The sequence below is a fragment of the Solea solea genome, chromosome 15 (genome assembly GCF_958295425.1).
Source record: "Solea solea chromosome 15, fSolSol10.1, whole genome shotgun sequence".
Classification (NCBI taxonomy): Eukaryota; Metazoa; Chordata; class Actinopteri; order Pleuronectiformes; family Soleidae; genus Solea; species Solea solea.
Window position 1 is genome coordinate 7,985,439 of NC_081148.1, and position 18,208 is coordinate 8,003,646.

At 40.9% G+C, this 18,208-nt stretch overlaps 1 protein-coding gene and 1 long non-coding RNA gene across 3 annotated transcripts in view; one reads left to right on the forward strand and one right to left on the reverse strand.

Moving 5' to 3' along the window:
• The window catches only part of slc8a1b (solute carrier family 8 member 1b), a 122,898-nt gene that overhangs the window by 25,650 nt on the left and 79,040 nt on the right, over positions 1-18,208 (forward strand). The window lies entirely within an intron of this gene.
• On the reverse strand, positions 4,172-15,413 carry LOC131473850 (uncharacterized). Its single transcript, XR_009242242.1, has 3 exons — positions 15,320-15,413; positions 5,397-5,502; positions 4,172-5,292 (listed from the first exon to the last, which is right to left on the reverse strand). It is a non-coding gene; the product is annotated as an uncharacterized LOC131473850 (long non-coding RNA).

Below are 18,208 nucleotides of genomic sequence, written 5' to 3' on the forward strand. Positions count from 1 at the left end.
AATCTGTACTAACTGGAGTGAACAGGACTCCTGGCTCACGGAGGTCTGATACAGAATCATCTCTCTTTTTTTTCAGCTTTCCCTTTCTCTCTATAGTGTTCACATATGTAAAGATGCTATCCTTCCACACCCACTCTCAGGGAAACAGGCTGATCAGGACAATTCAGGCTCTATCTTTAATTTGATTCCACCGGTTAAATCCACCTCAGTCCAGAGGGATTTAGATGACATGAAGACGTACTCTAAAGCTGCAGGGAGCCACAATTGGATTTCCTTTGCTTTTGTGTCGTCATGTTTTAGGATTTAAAGCCTCATTTGCTTACTCATTTGCTTTTTACCCCTGTCTTTCCACCCCCTGTGGCATGACATTCATGGTGTGTGTGAGAAACCATCACCAGTACTCTTACAGTCTGGCAGAAAGGACGCTATATTTCAATTGGATTGTATGCAGCAGAATCCCTCTCAGTGTACAGCCTGCTGGAAATGACTAGAAGACAACAGTGATGTCATGTTTATTTAGTGACGTTATTTGTGTATGCATACACATAAATAAGGAAAACTATCCTCCTGTATAGCGGATAAACGCGACACCAAAGCATCTGGAAAGTGGCATGTGGAGGTATTTCTGGCAAAGTAACAAACAAATCTGCAGACTCAGCTGTTACCTTACTTAACTGGAGCCGGAGCTCACCAGAGCTAACAGCTGTTAGTGCAGCAGTGTAAGACGCAGAGTTTGTTGCGGAGTGAACAGAGTCAGCAGAGGCATGGCACACAAGCATCTGTCGTCATGTTTGCCAATCACCCCATTAAAAAAAAAAGAAAAGCTGATGATTCACAGCTTGAGAGAGATGCACGATGATGCAATGAAACATTATCAACATTTAAATTCGCCTGCAACTAATTTAGTTGTTTTGTTTTTTTATGTCGACAGTGTTGACAAAACCGTTGCCCCCCTCCTAATAACCAGCAGCCATGTATGACTCACACTCCAGACTCTCCTTTTTCTTCCTCCCAGTGTACACAGCAACACATTCTGGTATAGCTGCAGGCACCCAGCTGCCTTACCACATAGCTTCATCCAGAACATAAATTAATTAATAATAAAATAAAGTGTCATGATTCATTTGGAATGAGCTCCTGGCTGTACTGCAGTTTCCAATTTAGTAAACTGGGAGTGTAATATGGGGTGAGTGATGAAGCCTGTGTGTTTTAGGGTCGCGGAGGGTTGACGTCGCCAAAGAAATCACTGGATTTGTGCCATAATGTCTGGTGATGTCACTCTGACTCAACAAATCTGGATTGCAGCTACTTGCTGCTGCTTATCAGTGAAATATGATAATCACCCCTCCCTCCCTAACCATGAAACAATTTTCCTTGGCAATGAGAGGAAATTGCCCCCGGCTGAGGTTCTCACCTGTACATCACTGTTAAAACATCAAAATCCATCCTAAATGTAGCCCTAAACCAACCACATCTTTGGGCAATACACATACAGTACTTGCTTTTCCTTATGTGGGATTAAGAACTTCAAACTGTGATTAAACCTGCTGGAGGTTATGAGATTGTAGGCTTTGGGATATGATTGGAACTTTGAACTGTGGAGGGCAGAATAACAGTCTGATGGAAATTATTATTATTAGAAGAAGAAATAGACAGACACGCATGACAGGAGGACTCAGCTTTGCCAACTAGTACGTGTTCTAGGGAAATGGAAATGTTCTCGTTATCCTTTAATCTTTTATTACTCAGACTAAAAGGTCACTTTTCATAATAAGTGAATATTTCCTTCCCTAAACTGGAGAGGGATATTCAAAAGTAAGTAAACCCCCCAAAAAAGCAACCTTTAACTTTGATAAATTAAAAAAAAAACATTTCTACATGATGTTTGATGATGATGATGATGATGTGTGTGATGTCATCATCCTTTTATCTTTTATCATTACACTGCATTACTGTATAGCCCTCGATAAAGTAAACAATTGCTCCTCCAAGACAAGAGGAAGAAGTGAAACACCAAAACACCAACCAACCATTACTCCACACTCAAAATCATCTACAGTCATGAAAGCCAAACCAGATTTGTCTCTAGATGAGACTGAGAAGCAGGCCCTTCTGTTCCTCTCCAATGTGGCCGTCAATGTCTGTAAAAGGACTGGTGCGTTCAAGGGACTCTCTGACCAGGAGAAGGCCTTTCACGTCTCTCGTCTAGTCACTCAAACAAGGAAAGGACTCACCGTTGTTAAAGGGCAGCTTCCGTATATCACTGAGGGCAAGTCATTGGCTAAGGTTGTTGTTAAGGACCTTCAGGAGAAGTATGGCGACAAGCTGAAGTACATGGTGCTGAATCTGAGTCCAGATGTGCAGGCTGACATAGTTTTCTGCTTGCAGAGTCATGCTCAGAAGCTGTTTGAGAAGAGGGCCATGGCAGCGACTAAAGAAACCTGGCTGGAGATGGTTTGCGTACTAACCCTCTATTTCGCTCTTGGCCTCTTTTGTGGTCTACTCTTTCTAGTCATAATGGCAAAATGTGTAGGCATATAGGCAAAAATCTTCTTATGAATTTTAAATTGATTGGATTTAATATGGAATTCACAAATCCCATTTTGCCTCCGTACATGATGCCACATCCTTTGTTCCAAGGGGCCTTTTCCAGGACTGGCAGATGCCCAGTCGATGTTATTGTATGGTGGTATGTGATGAAATACTATCCAACAGTAGTAGTACTGTGATATCCATACACAAAACATGAACAATCCCACCAACGAACTTTGAACTGCTGATTAAGAACTTTTAACTGTGAACTTTCAAGGGCAGTATTGCACCTGTTGGTGTCTAGCCTCCATTTATTGTGTTTGCCCCCAGGGCTAGGGTTAAAGGGCCCTCCTTTAGGAGCGGAGCCATACTTTTTTAAATGGTTTAATTATGACGAGACTGTTCCTAAACTGAGCTTGTGTGTTTTGGTAAGAACTTAGGGACTGTTTCGTGTCCATGATTCTTCTGTCTTACCTCTCTTCAGTCTACAGTCTTAATGATTGTCGTTGAGAGTAAAAATGGCAGTCAGTTAAATCCAAATAACCAGTTAACCCAGTTAAAACACTGACTTCTTAGACTTCTTTGACTTGCTTAGAGTCTTACTTGAGCGTAATTGTATCCTATATGCTTAATGTATACGTGTGTATGTAATGTAATGGATAAATTATATATATTTCCACATGTCCCTTTGGGTCCCATGAGATCTGACCCCACTGAGTTCTCCCGCGATCCTAGGAGTAAGAGTATAATTCGGGAATTCCCCGCTGGAATTCCCTTGCTTCTTCTTCCAACCTGGAATACAAGACTGGAGAGCACAGGGATTTGATGCAAGCATGGAAGAAAGCTCTTCCTCCATGTTCTCATATATCACTGAGCTGTCATAAGCTACCGTTGTGTGGCTGCCATAGAACCTGAACCCAGGTTTAAGGCTGACGAGTTATTATTTGACCTCTGCGTACTGTGTGTGGTCTTACATCTGGATAGTCCTCCACCCCCAAGAGAGGAGATATTTTCCTGCTTGAAAACATAAACAAATTAATTTAAGCTACTTTTTAAGACTCACGTATAGATTCTATAAACACATAAACATCTATACACATCTTGGTTAAAGTGTTTTCAGTGGATGCTGCTTCTCTAGAGGCCAAACTATTGATTATTTCAGTCCAGAGAATATCATGACCGGTGGCCACTTTCAAAGACAAAATCTGAATTATAATGACCAATATTTAGAACCTGTGAAATGTTTGTCAACAAATGCATCAGACAAAACCCACAAGCCATTATTATTCCAGACAAACACAATGAGCAATGAGAAAATAAATCGGCAAATATAACAACACAACTGAGGTTGCTGTTTCTCGTGTGTGTATCCATGCACGTGTTTGTTTGCCGTCCTCTCCTTCAGCTTCCTGGATGGAAAAGGATGTGGGGGTGTCTTTGGGTCTGTTAAGACTAATTGCCGGCCTTTAATGAGGTGAATAGAGATTGATAGTTCCCCGGCTCTTGAAGTTAGCCGGGGGCAACCAAAGAGTTGTTATTTCAGCAGGTTAAATTGAGGATACTGACACAATGGATGAATAAACGAGAAAGGAAATCGAGGCAAAATGCTTTGATTAAATATTTAGTTTCACTGTTAAGAATAATTTGAAAATGTCATTTTTGTTGGCCAATTTCATTCATGATCCGACTGCATAACAGTTCAGAGAGGAAATAAACCAGGCTAATAGAAAAGAGCAACACATGGACAGAAAGGTAATCAGTAAAACAGTTGAATCAAAAGGCACATAAATCTTCCTTGTCATCTATCAGCGATGGCAGATTGTCTATATGTTGGGAGACTGAGCTGTCCCACAATGCCCTAGTGGCTCTGTTGCTGGTCTCCGTGGTGACAAGTATCTCCCTGGTGAGCCGTGATCGGATGAACGGACTGTTCACACTGTCCCACTGGAGTGTGTGTGTGTGTGTGTGTGTGTGTGTGCGTGCGTGCGCACGTGCATATGTGTCTGTGATTTTACATATTAACAATGCGAAATGGCCCCGATGAATGTTCCACACCTTGCAGACAGATGCATGAGGTTTTTCTAGGTCAAGCTCAAGCTGAACCTTGAACCAGATTTAATGTTTGAAGTATTATCAACCACTAGGTGGCAAAAAAAGAAGAAAAAAAAACAATTTCTTCAAGTAAGCTAAGCATTTTTCAATCGCACAAATGGAGCAGCACTCATTTTGAACCCTGGTCTACAGAGTGCTGCAGTGGATACTACTCTTTCATAAAACCAGATGTAAGAAACCCTCAATGGAATAAGTCACATAAGACCCATGGTTCAACACTAGCAAGGAAATAACATCATCACTTTGTTTTTGGCTTTCGATCAGACTGGGATTTTCGTGTGATGGTGACAAAGGAGGGCAGGAAAGAAATGGAATTTTTTCAAAAAGATACAGGACTAAGCAGTAAAAGTACAGCGAGCAGTGGATGTAGGCTATTAGCTGATTCCGTCTCGAATGTAGCACACCAACTCCCATGATGCTGCAGAAGACGAGCGCTGGATAGAGGGAGAAAGGCTTCAGGCTCTCCATCCTTCTCCCTCTCTTTCATATGTCCTCCTCTACCACACGTTCACCCTCATTTTAACTTTCTCTCAGGCTTGAAGTCTTTCATCACTCCTTGCTCCCTTGTGGTCTCTTTTAACTTTCTTGGTTTCTCATCCGGTCATCCTCAGTGAAGAGTAGTACTTTATTACATAAGTCTCCTAACTCCTGACATATGAAGAAATAATTACAACAATTGAACATATTAGTCTTCAGGACACTTAAAGGTAACCTGTTGTGTGATTTTTTTTTTTAACATTATGTCTATATACCTTGAAATTGGTGTAGATGGGGGCAGTGATTAGTGGATGGTGTTGATAAAGCCATTTCAGGAATAGGGCCATATGATCCTTGACAATAGAGTTTTGCAGACCTCTCCTGAAATGACAGATGCTGAAGTTCAATATTTGATATAAAATCTCTGTGGCACATTGATACAGTCACGTTTTACTATTGGCAAGGTAGGTAAAAATGAAGTCCCGAAAATGCCACTAATATCAAAACTGAGTGGACACTAGAGCCTTCGTATTCATACCAAACTTAATGTTTCTCTGGTGTTTAATTTCTTTTAAATCAATTATTAATGTTACAGCCGGACATCTGTCCCCATGGATCGGTGTAGACGGTCTGTGGGAGTGGGAGTTGTTGACAGCTTCAAATTTGGCTTACGGTTTTTCGTTAATTTGATTTAAAGATAAGCCTGAGTGGTCCAAATTGTTGGCAGCACTTTTTGAGCAAGAGTGAGTGAGTGAGAGTAAAAAAAAACAACATTTAATGAACACAACTGCATCAACAAAATGCAAAAAATAGCTGTACAACACTATTTGAAATATACAGTCCATGTATAATTATGACAATATGAGAGAATCTGCCATAATAGAAATATTGCTAGATAATCATGTTAAGATATGTCACAATTACTGTCCTGAACACAAACTACATTCATGTTATTGTCATTCCTGAAATAAGCGCCATCGTGAGGAGTCATAAAGTATTCATGCCTTTGAGTCATATTGGGGAAACTGATCAGAGGACAACATATTTTTGAATAAATTATTGATATTTGCCAGCATATTGATGATTCTATTTCATGGGTCAGGATGACAATATATCCCTGAATCAATGTTTTGTCTCACCTTTATTACTTAATTTGTAATGTGTGTGTCCAAAATGCCTCTTTAAAAAAATAAATAAAATAAATGTTTTTCTGTATCAGATGGAAGGTTTTATGCTGCAGGTTTCATTTGGTTATAGCACTGTATTTGATCAATTGGCCAGTGAACACAACATTTTAAGATTTGAATGTAATCAGTGTTGATGTTATATCTGTTTGTAATTGCTTAGATAAATCATTTTTGAGTATAAACACACTCGGAGGATTCCACAGCTATTCCTCTAAGGACATTGTTTCCCTTCCACCATAACCATAACTAATTAATGTCTACCCCTAACCTTAATTCAAATTATAGCCCAGTTCCTCAAAAATTCGGTCCTGGCTCATTGGGAACAGGCTTCGGTCTCCATGAGGGCGACTGTTCCTGACATGGTCAGTGTTTATGCCAGAAAGGATCCTAAAACATAGCTTACACACACACACACACACAAACTTGCCCTTCTGTCTGTTGTATGTCACAGAGAGAACAAACAGGGACACACAGACACTAGCCATACCCTGCTGTTTAGTCACAGGCCTGTGTCTGTGTGTGCGTTTAATCCCCTGTTGTTTGCTGGGTCTGATCAACAGCATTACGATGTGTTTATTATCTCCAGTATTGGAGGTGTGTTAAGTCTGTATTTGACACGTTTATGGTCAACATGTTAAAGACCAATGTCTGTCTCTCACTCACTAATTTTTACACAACATAGATAGTACCCAGAAATAATTGGAGAAACTGGAGAATAAAAACATGGCAAAATTCAGGCCGTTTCAGCTGAAAAGAGTTTGATGTTTTTAAAGTTAATGGACAGTAGGAGGACTCTGATTGGTGTTTGACATGCTAACAACTAGCTGCATGCTAAAGCATAATAACATTCCCCCCTTGCGCAGCAGAGGTGGACACGCTTAATTCAATAAATGGACTTCCCACTAGTTCTATGTATACTGGGACAAGGACAAGGACAACAGCTAGTCGATCTACAACCGCAGCTCAACTTGACTGTGCATGGAAACATACTGACTGTGTGTGTGTGTGTGTGTCTCATTGTCTCACTTCCAAACCTTAAAAAAAAAATCCATTACACACTCTCTTTCCACCTCCTCTGCTTCCAGGATACAGTAAAACCGAAATCTTCAAAACTGGCCCACACACACACACGCACACACACACGCACACACGCACACCCTGTCCTGCCAGCATTTTCTGCTTGTCCCTTTTTTCCAAAGACCTCATGATGGTACACCAGATTCAGTCGGATATTGATGGGAAAACTCTGATCAGTCTTTGGTGCAGTCAGTGTATTAATTTGCGTGGTGCCAGTGCACAATAAATACAGTACATATGTAATATGTCTCTTTTGATAGTCTTCTTTTCATCAGTTTTCTTTGCAGGATCCAAAACTGTGTTCCCAAACCACATTTTCTTTAGCTTTAATTTTAATGAAGACATCTGTAATGAATGATTACGTGTTTTGTGCATGCTAATGTCTCCACTGGCAGCGTCAGAGTCATTGTTCACTGTAGAAGGACTTAAAAAAAATCCACTTCCCCTCTCAGAAATGCTGCTTAAATCTTCATATCTCATCTGTGCACCACATACAGTAGGTGTAGGTTTAACTTGGGAGTGAACACTTAATGGCTGAACTAATATATTTAATAATAAATGCTAATAAATATTGCACTAAGAATATAAAGTTTGAGTGATATTTTTCGGCCCTCTGCATATCTGTTGTGGTTAGGCAGTGATCAAGCTCTGTGGCGCATCAATAATTAAAATGAAGTTTATCCTTAGAGGCTGTGCATTCATACACTTACACTATATGTACTTAAAAGCATATGCACACAAACACATGTTATATAGAGAGCGCATACTGTAGTGTACACTTGTGCCCATTGTGCCACGTGTGGCCACACAAGTCATTTTGTACACAGACGAACAAAGTACACACAAGCCCCCGTCTTAGAAATAAACGTATGAAGTAGTGAGGCGGGAGAGGAGGAAGCAAGAAAGGATGCAAGAGAGCAAGAGATTGATGGGGTGAGCAAATGTAGAAGAGCTGTAAAGAAAGACGGAGCAGAAAAATCCCATTTCCATTGCTTCACGCACAGAGAGAGGGAGAGAGGAAGCAATAAGAGAGATGGCAAAGTGACAAACGTCTGGCCATAAACTGAGGCCAAGTGGATCTGAAGGGAGGGAGGGATGAAGGAAGAGTGAGACAGGGTGAGAGAGGGGAGGGGGCAGGGAGAAAGCAGAATATGTAATTAAAGCTGTGATTACCAGGGTTGGGAATCATTTCTCCCAGTCTGCTCTGTTGGATTTGGCTTCTGGTGCATCTCTGGAAACTCCAAATGACATCAGTCGTTGCAGAGTGTGTGTGTGTGTGTGTGTGTGTGTTGTGCATTAACATGACCCTTACGGCTGTGCTTGTTTAGTTGAAGTTACGTCACATAGCGTCCACTGTGTTCAGTGACACACATCGAACACGGCTGCATTTATGATGCCGTATCTTGGCCTCAGTGTGTGTTTTTGTGTATGTGTGTGTTTGCAGTTAAGAGTCCAACAGAATTTATAGCGAATCAATACAACCCCCCACACAGACACACACACACACACACACACACACCTTTTGGGCGAGAGCGAAGTGGGGAGTAGGAGAGAAAGGGAAAAGGAGAAAGGGGTCAGCGATAACTGCTGACGTGACATGAGCCCTCGTTAGACACCTTACAGTTCACTGCACTGATCCAGGGCCAGCTAGTGGACGGCTAGACCAGTCCCTGCTGTGTGGGTAATAATGTCTCGTTTCAAAGTGTTGCTTCCAGTTCATTTTACTCAGATGATGTGATTTGTGAATGTGCAACTTTGTAATCGAAACATTTTAATCGATCCCAAGCAGGTAAAAAACGATATATTCTGGGTATTTTTTTAATGAATGTAGTTTCATGATTTAAGTCAGAATTGAAAAGGTTTCAAGTCTGTGATTTTTTTTTGGTGTTTTATTTTGAAAATGAAGTCGTAAAATGAATATATCTTAATTCAGACTAGATTTCTTGACATTGAATCTGCACTATAACAGTAAACTGAACTCCTGACCCCCTCCTTTCTATAACCCCCCTTTCTCTCTTGCTCTTCCGTCCAACGTCCCCTTCTTTATCTATTCATTCAGTCATGGCCTTTGTGTTTCAGTAGCAGCTTTAGTAGATTTATGTCACCCTAAATAGAAAAGGGGGTCCTACACCTTTCACTATCTTCAATACCTTCAGTGACAAAAGATGCTCATAAAACACACTCACACAGACACTCAACCACACACCACAAGCGCATGCAGGTATTTAATTAGGAAGACTTATGATTATTGCTTTAGCATGCCACAGAAATAAATACAAAATGGCCTTAAAGTGCTTTGCTGTTCATTTCCACTGGCTCCTTCCCACTCTTTCCCCGAGAGAGTGTGTGTGTGTGTCTGTAGTAGGCTGTGAGGACAAAGTTCGATTCAAACCTATCTTTGTGGAGACAGTGTGACCTTGTCGGGACAGTTTGACTTCTCCTCACAAATGTCAAGTTCTCTTCGAGGGTTGAGAATTTTAGAGTTAGGATTAGGCATTTAGTTGCGCTGGTTAAGGTAAAAAACCTTAAAGCATGGTTAAGGTAAGGGGCTAGGGAATGCGTTTTGTATGACATACACACATACCAACCAAGAGTATCATTAGGAAGGCTGTGTAAGTGTGTATGTGTGTGTTTTGTGTGCACTTGCATGTGTGCAGTATTTTCCAGCTCAATTTAAAGGCATAAAAAATAGAAGGAAGGTACCGAGGGTATAAGGGGAGATTGGATCTGAATGGAGAAGTGTGGGGGGTGGTGTGCTGTAAATATGATGGGATTGAGTACCTTATGAGCTAAGTCTAGGTTTATACTGTGTTGGATTTTCATCCCACATTCTCTCCCTCCCTCTCGGTCTCTCTTTCTCGTTCCATCCCCCCTTTTCCTCCTCTCTCTGGGGACCTTATCACAGGAATGTTTCCATTCCCAAGCTTTCAAAAAAGACTAAGTTAGCAGGGGTCAGTGCGCGTGCGTGTGTCTGCATGCATGTGAGCATATCCCTCTGTTTCTACGGTGGCATTTCAAAGAAGTTTCTCCCTCTCGCTCTCCCTCTCTCTCCCCCTCTCTCTCTCTCTCTCTGTGTTATTGATCAAGTCTTCCTTTCATCATTGGTTATCAGAGACGGCAGCAGGCCCACATTACTCACTGTGCCTGTGTAAACACACACACAGGCATTCTACATTCTAGACATGAACTAAACTAACCTTAAAGTTGTGTGAACCCGGCAACGTGTCCTCTCAAAGAAAGATTTGTTTGGCAACTGGTCCACACAGCCTATTTAAGACATGCACACACATTCTTGGACAACATCCTTAGTGAGGGCACTCATAGACATAATGCATTCCTTAGCCCAGAGATGTCAAACTGGTATATTGTTATAATGAAAACAACGTGACCTCCTCTTCCTTTACACACAGTGAGGTGAAAGAATATAGACATAATATAATACTAAATGTATTTGCTATAAAAGTAATAAGACATTTGTTTGTAATTTTCACATTATTCAACATAAATGTATATATATATATATATATATATATATATATATATATACATACACATATATGTATTATGAGCTTATGTTACATATGTATTATGTTTTAATTACAGCTGTGCACATTCTGTTGAATAATTTGCATCACAAATATGTAGAATGCATCTTTCCACATTGAAACAAGCACTTTTACTTTGAAATTCAGTTTACCTTTATTGCAGCATCATTTTAAGGTCATATTACCCACCCACTGCAGTTGTTTTTTTCACCACTTTTTCCCCTGTCCGGCCCCATCTTGACCAAACTAGACCCTCATTGGCCCCCAGGTCATTTGAGTTTGACACCCCTGCCTTAGCCCCTTAGCCCAAACCCAAGTCTACCTTAAACCAGGTCTTAACCCATAAATAGCCCTTTTTAATGTGTGACACTCAACAAAGATATACAAACACGTACACACACACATAGTTGTTACAACAGTCATTATTAAACCAATCATCCTCAAAGAAGTGCCATATATGATGAATGCCACAGCAGTCCTGTGGACAGGAGGTGACATTGGACACCTGTGGTGATGGGAGTGTCAGGTTTGTCCCTGTAATGTCTCCCTGCATGTTCCTGGTGTCAGTCAAACTCTGTGTTCAGCTCTTCAGCTTTCCAGGACGCATGAAGTGGAGCTGAAGTGAAAAATCAATGAAGGGCCTCGGCCCTCTTCAGCTCTCACCTCCTGACTGTGAAACGCAGTGAAGCTGTGTTTGGCTCCGCTGGTAATAGATAGATACGAGGGAAGGGGAGAGGTAGAGAGGGAGAATAAAATAATTAAGAAAAGCAAAATAAAGGTAATTGTCTTGGGATTTTCCCACACAATTTCTTGCATGTCAGGGGTTTTTCCGGGTCAGGTTTGGTTCTACCTCGGTGAGTGAACATGGCAGGAAGTTCTAATTCAGTTGCTTCAGTGGTTTAATACACATGAAGGGAGGAGGAGGACATTTTTGTAGACTCTACAGGAGGACATTTTATTGTTTCAGAGACAGCAGCGGTGGGCGTTGATGTGTTATGGATACAGAAGCATGAAAATGTGCTAAACTGAGCTCTATTTGATTTTTTTTGTATTGTTTTATGCTAAACTGACCCTAAGGTGACATCAACAGATTTATTTTTTAAGACATTTACTTTGGAGACAGGAGCAGGATCTATTTCATACTAAATTAAGCAAAAAGTCATGATTTAAATGTTATTAGATTCAGGTTCTGCCATTCAGCAGTTTCTGTGGAAGAGGATGTGCTTATGGCACAGCAAGGGGTTCTAATATTCAGTTGACCTCATAGAGACATAATAGGATTCTACTGAATGTGAAAGCAGCAGAGGGATCTTATGTTCAGTGGACTCCAGAGAACAGTGCAGGACCAGACAGTTCACACAGGAGAATGTCCTGCTAGACTCTTTTCAAACTGCAGGAGGTTCTAATGTTGTGAGTTTTAATGAGTTCCAGTCCCAGGACACCAGGTCACACTTTTCATGACTTCGGATTCAACTTCATAATAGTGCTGAGTCAGAAGGTCCTGTTTGGTCTCTCTGGTGGTTACAGAGTGAATTACACTCCGGCTCCTATTAAACACGATGGAGTTCACAGGGTATCTTTAAACACAAAAAGCTCTGCGTCTCCGACTCGAGGTTTTGTTTCTATCTGCATGTCTCTAGGGTCATTTTAGTCATATACAGTTTCACATAGCCTGAGCACACTGCTGTGGGTAATGTGAATATAGAGGACATCCAAATCCCTCAAAGAAAAGCAGTCTGAGCTTTGTTTCCAAGCGGTAGCATCACGATGTCAACAGCCCGGTTATTTCTCCCCAGCACATGACATTTAAACATGAACATCAGCGCTGACTTTGGACTCATTTGGTTTGCTAAGGTGGCTTGAAACATGCCTTGGCTACTCAGAGGCAGTTTGTATTTATTATTCCAGCAGCAGCAGTCTGTGTTTTAGAAGTGTCTTCTATCAGAGGCTGAATGTCAAGAGGCCTTCCTAATGAACTTTAAGCTCGTCCTCTGCTGGGAAGCAGCATGGTGCGACATCTGTCATAACACGCAGTCTCACACACACACCCATGCATATGCACCCAGGGAGGCAGAAAGAGCAGGACAGCAGGTGTGTTTTCTGTTTCCCCCTCACTACATCTTCTCTCTCATCCACTCTACCTCCAAACTTCTACCTGCAAACTTTCAGTGTCTTTTTTGAATTTCCTATGAAATTTGTCTTTAACATTTTACTCATTCTAAGGTTTTTTTTTTATTCAGTCTGGTTCCATTCTCCATCGCCACAATTGCACTATGTCCTTATTCCATGTGTCTGTCTCTGTTCTTCATTTTGATCGTTGCCATTGTCTGGGATGTCTAGGTCAAAGATATTCTCAGAGTAGGAGGTCTTCCCATTCATTATTCCCACTGGTCATTCCCATTGATAATCCCAGCAGGATTCTGGCTAAATTGAGGACCGTGATCGGTTTCCCAGTGGATACCGGCCTGTTTCCGTTCCCCACTTCCACTGTCCTGGTTCAGCCATGTATTAATAGAGTTTACCTACGGCCATGTCTGAGAATATGTGAGTGCGTGGGTGTGGGTATGTCTGGATGTTTGAGTGCATTCCGGATACATCTGGGAAATGGCAAATGTGAGTTTGACATTGTCTTGTTTAAAACGTTGAAACAGGGAAAAGTCATCAGTCGGTAGTGGAAGCAGTGGTAAACTCTCAAGTAGTGTAGTCAGTAGGTGCTGCACAAGGAATCGTTTTCAAATGAAACGATGCAATTAGCAAATTCAAATGCTGCCATTGAATTGTTTTATTTTGTAAAATATATATAGTGAACTATAATATGGCATATTATAGTTTATGGCAAAATGGCATAATCGGTCACGTGTTAAATTAATCACAGTATTCAATGAACTGAAGCTTGAAACTTAAACAGAAGTATCTCAATGAAATGTTTTTACCCACAGGAGTCAGTGCACTGCAAACACCAGAGACATTTACATTGTCTTACATAACGACTAATAACAGTGTTTTGTTATAAATATAAAAAAAATTATTTTATATTGTCGTCTTTAAAGTTCCCACAAACACTTGCATTGTGGAGTTCTTAAGAGACACCAGTGGTTACCGCTTGCTACCACCTACTAGCACAATGAAACTCGATGTCGTCATTTAAAAAGCAACATTTTCCACAACAGCTGGTAAAAACTCCTCAAGGGAGCAGTCTTTCTGTCTGTGGTTCAGTGTGTGTGTGTGGGGGGGTATCATCAGCAAGGGAGCAAACATTTTACCACTCACACACACACACATACAGACACAGTGAGTATCACAGAAGGGGTTAGAAAGGCAAGTATACCCAATTAAACACACACTCCTCAGCGTCCTCAGTATATTATTGATTTGACCTCTAATAATGCTCAGGGTGGACACACACACACACACAGCTATTCCATAATTCAACTCACAGTGCTAAACTTCACTAGTTCCTCAGAAATGAGGTTCTGCCTCATTAGGACCAGGTTTTTGGTGGTGACAAGGTCAGTGTTTATTCCGGAACAGGTCCTAAAGAGGAAGCGAATACAAGAACACCCACACATGCTCTGTGTGTGTCTGTATTTGTGTAGTCTGAGCGCTGCAGTCTTGTGAATACATAAATGAGTCATTTGAAGTGTAAATTGAACAGGGGAGCTTTTTACACGCCAGCCTGTAACGTATACTGTTTCTGTGGTTTTTGTGGAACTGGCTGTTGGTTTTCTCTGCTGTTCTGGGTCCACAGCAGGATACCGTTGAGCTTGTTTTGAGAAAAATCAGTTCAGTTGGAGGACTTTGGTTCAGGGCAACAAACTGAGTGTTATTAAGTTGCGTCCAAACCTTCCAAACTTTGCTTCCTCTCACGGCTTTCTGCCTGAATCTCACTGCACCAGTTTAACATCATGATTCCTAATCATCTCCAACCAGGGGCTTACTTAGACACGTCTACCTGCTGCTGCTAGGACTCTTTTTATGTCCAAGCTTAAGGATAACAAGCAGAGAGATTGGTCCAGGAATCAAACAAATAGTGCTATAATGATTCATTCACACTGCAAAGTGAAGGACTTTCTTTGATGCTTAGGTTAGAGCGTTTGTGATAACCACAATAAAGCTATAGTGTGGTGAAAATACTTCCATACAATATGTTTTTGCATGGCTCTACTGCCCTAGGCATAAAACAAATGCACCAGAATTAGCTGACAAATACATTAAATAAGGATTTTAAATGCAAAACTGCAACTGGCCATTTCTACACCTACCTTCTTATGACAGCTGTAGTAATAGTCATTTGAATGATGGCTCTTTTCTATCCATTTTGCTTGATCACACTACAATGAAAAGCTCCCTCAAACATTAGTAGACTTCGAGTCAAATTAAGTGACTTACTGAGGGCACCAGTGTGTGCAGTGCTGACACTGGCAGTTTTTTCGGACAAGAAATCCAAGAGATATTGGTAGAAAGAAGCCGTTTCAACCCTGTCTCACAGGGAGAAATAAAGACCGGCTACCTTCACACCTTCATCATCCTTTGATCTGTGCAGGTTACCGCGGCAACCTACCCTTGAATGTTCTTTTTTGAAAGCACAATGTCAACTTTACATAAGGAGGTCAAGCAAAAACTGCCTGTTTATCTGTTAAAAGCATAACTGTCCAACAGGTCACTTGACAGTCTTCTAAGTCTAAACACTTAATATATCACATAACACACTTTGTAGCAAGCTGCACATTTTTGCATCAGAAAATTCAATTATCCAAGTTAAATTCAACAGATAGTTGGAGACTTTGGAGTATGTGCTACGCCACTCACTTGGAAAAGACAACTTAATCTCAGCTGCTGCAAGGCGAATGAGTGTGTTTGCCTTTAAAATGGAGACAGGGAAGCGGCGGAGAGAGTGAAAGTAAAGATGACAAATTGTAAGTGCCTTTATAGAACACGGTGGTGTTTTCCAATTTGTTCTTCTTGATGAAATTATCCGTCTGCACTGGTCCAGTGAATTTAAGAGTAATACAACATAAAGAATCTGTTATCATAGACACACACACATACACACACACTCACACTGAACTGTAGTGGGTGGTTCTCGCTCTGTGTCTCGCTCTCTGTCTTTACGTGTGTGTGTCCCACTGTTAATCCCCACAGCGATAGATTGATTAGTGTGCTGTGTCTCTTTCTCCTCTGTCTCTCTTATGTCATATATCACAAGACATTCCCATCAGACCGTCAGCTTTCTCACTGTGTCTGTGTGTGTTTCATTTGTCCATATAGTGACAAGGAGGAGATGAAAGACAAAAGCAGTGGATTAAATGACAGTAAAAGCATTGGCTCGGAAACCTAGCAACAACTAGCCATTAACAAGCTCTGGCTCTGTGATGTTGGAGAAGTGAAATGCGGCCTTGTATATATACACAGTACCCGCACTGGCTGGTTATCTTTGTTGTCGCTGAGAACCAGGCCTTAACAAGGCTTAATAAGGACTGTTAAGCTGTGTAGTGCAATCCCAGTTAATACCAAAGTGAGTAGTAAAAACCCTTTTTTGGCTGTATCCCGGAACACAGAGTAACACGTTATTTGCTCTCAGAGGAAATTAGCCTAAAAAATCCCCGTCTGCAGAGCCGGTCTGTTGTTGACAATGACGCTGATGCCTTGTTTGTTATTCGGGCCTGTTGGGATCAGGTTATACTGAGACCCATCCAGTGAAGACTGACATCACCACTCAATGAAGGAAACTACAAGAAGTACAAACAGAATGTCCTCTGCTCTGCTAAGTTTTTTGTTTAATGTGTGCTAAATAGTGGCGTTGCATGTGTGAGTGTATGTGAGGTCATGACATAACATAGGTCATAGGACCAGCTGTCTACTGTCCGTCCGTGTGTGTGTGTGTGTGTGTGTGTGTGTGTGTGTAGACGGTGCTTGGCATGTTTGCAAACATATGTCACTTCCCTGTAGGAATACTTAACAGACCGTGGCTGAAGCAAAGCAATTTGTGTAATTGAATAACTACAGATGAAGTGTGTGTGTTTGTGTGTGTGTGTGCACATGCACTTGTGTTGGATATAGATAATCTAGTCTGGACTAAGAGCATGTGTGCAATTTTATTCTATCCTAGTATATCCATCCATCTTCTACCGCTTTATCCTCCATATGCGGGTTGGCGGGCGAGCTGGAGCCAACCCCAACTAACATCGGGCAAAAGCTGAGGGACACCTTGGACATGCAGGGCACCAGTCTATCACAGGGCCAGAGACAAACAACCATTCACTTTCACACTTAATTTAGAGTGTCCAGTTAACATAATCCCAAATCTGCATGTTTTTGGACTGTGGGAGGAAACCAGAGAACCTGGAGAGAAGCCACACACACATGGGGAGAACATTCCAACTCCACAGGGATGGAGAGGAAAACTTGAGATTATCATGATTATTTACACCATGGAAGGGAAAACTGAGCATTTTTTTAATTTCCAAATGTTTTATTCACTCACTTTTTTTGGTCCTGTAATTTTTAAGACTGCAAGCGTACTTTGTGCTATAGAAATATTAATACAATTAATAACAATAGAAGATGATTAAATAAACAAGGTATGAAAACTCCTCTTAAACAAAATAAATCAAAGCTTATAGGCTGCAGGACAACACTGGATACTGCATAGACTTGTATTTTATTTATTATGAATACACATACATACAGTCTATTCATTTTAATATAGCCACATGATCATTAGGCTTATATATAACTAATTTTTAAGCGGTCAAACATGAGGCCTACACTAACTGGATAACCTATAACTGATGCTGCATGTTGAACTGTTTCATTAATATTTATTTATGCAATTACATATGGCTTTAGCTTCATACAAAAATCTCAGTGGAAGGTAGAGAGAGAGGGTTCTAATGCTTTACAGTGTGTTTGTTTAGAATAACAGTGAGCATGAAAGTATAAAAGAAGGTCTTACCTTTACAAATGCCTGAATAAACACCAACATAAATATTTGAAAATAGTGCTATTACGTCAGAATTTGAAAATTAGGCAGCAATTTATAATTACAAACTATCACGCTATGTTTTATTCAGGTCTCAGTGCACAGTGTGGAGGAATCTAGCAGATGTTTAGCCAGATGTTGGTGCTGTCTTCTCCTCTGCACCCACACTGAACTCACTACCACTGACCTTTCACTGTGAGGTTAATTCATATGTTCCTTTTCAATGAATCCGCTCACTTGCTCAATCTTCATATCGTACATTATTATATACTTCTTCTTCAGTCAGTCTCTTCACT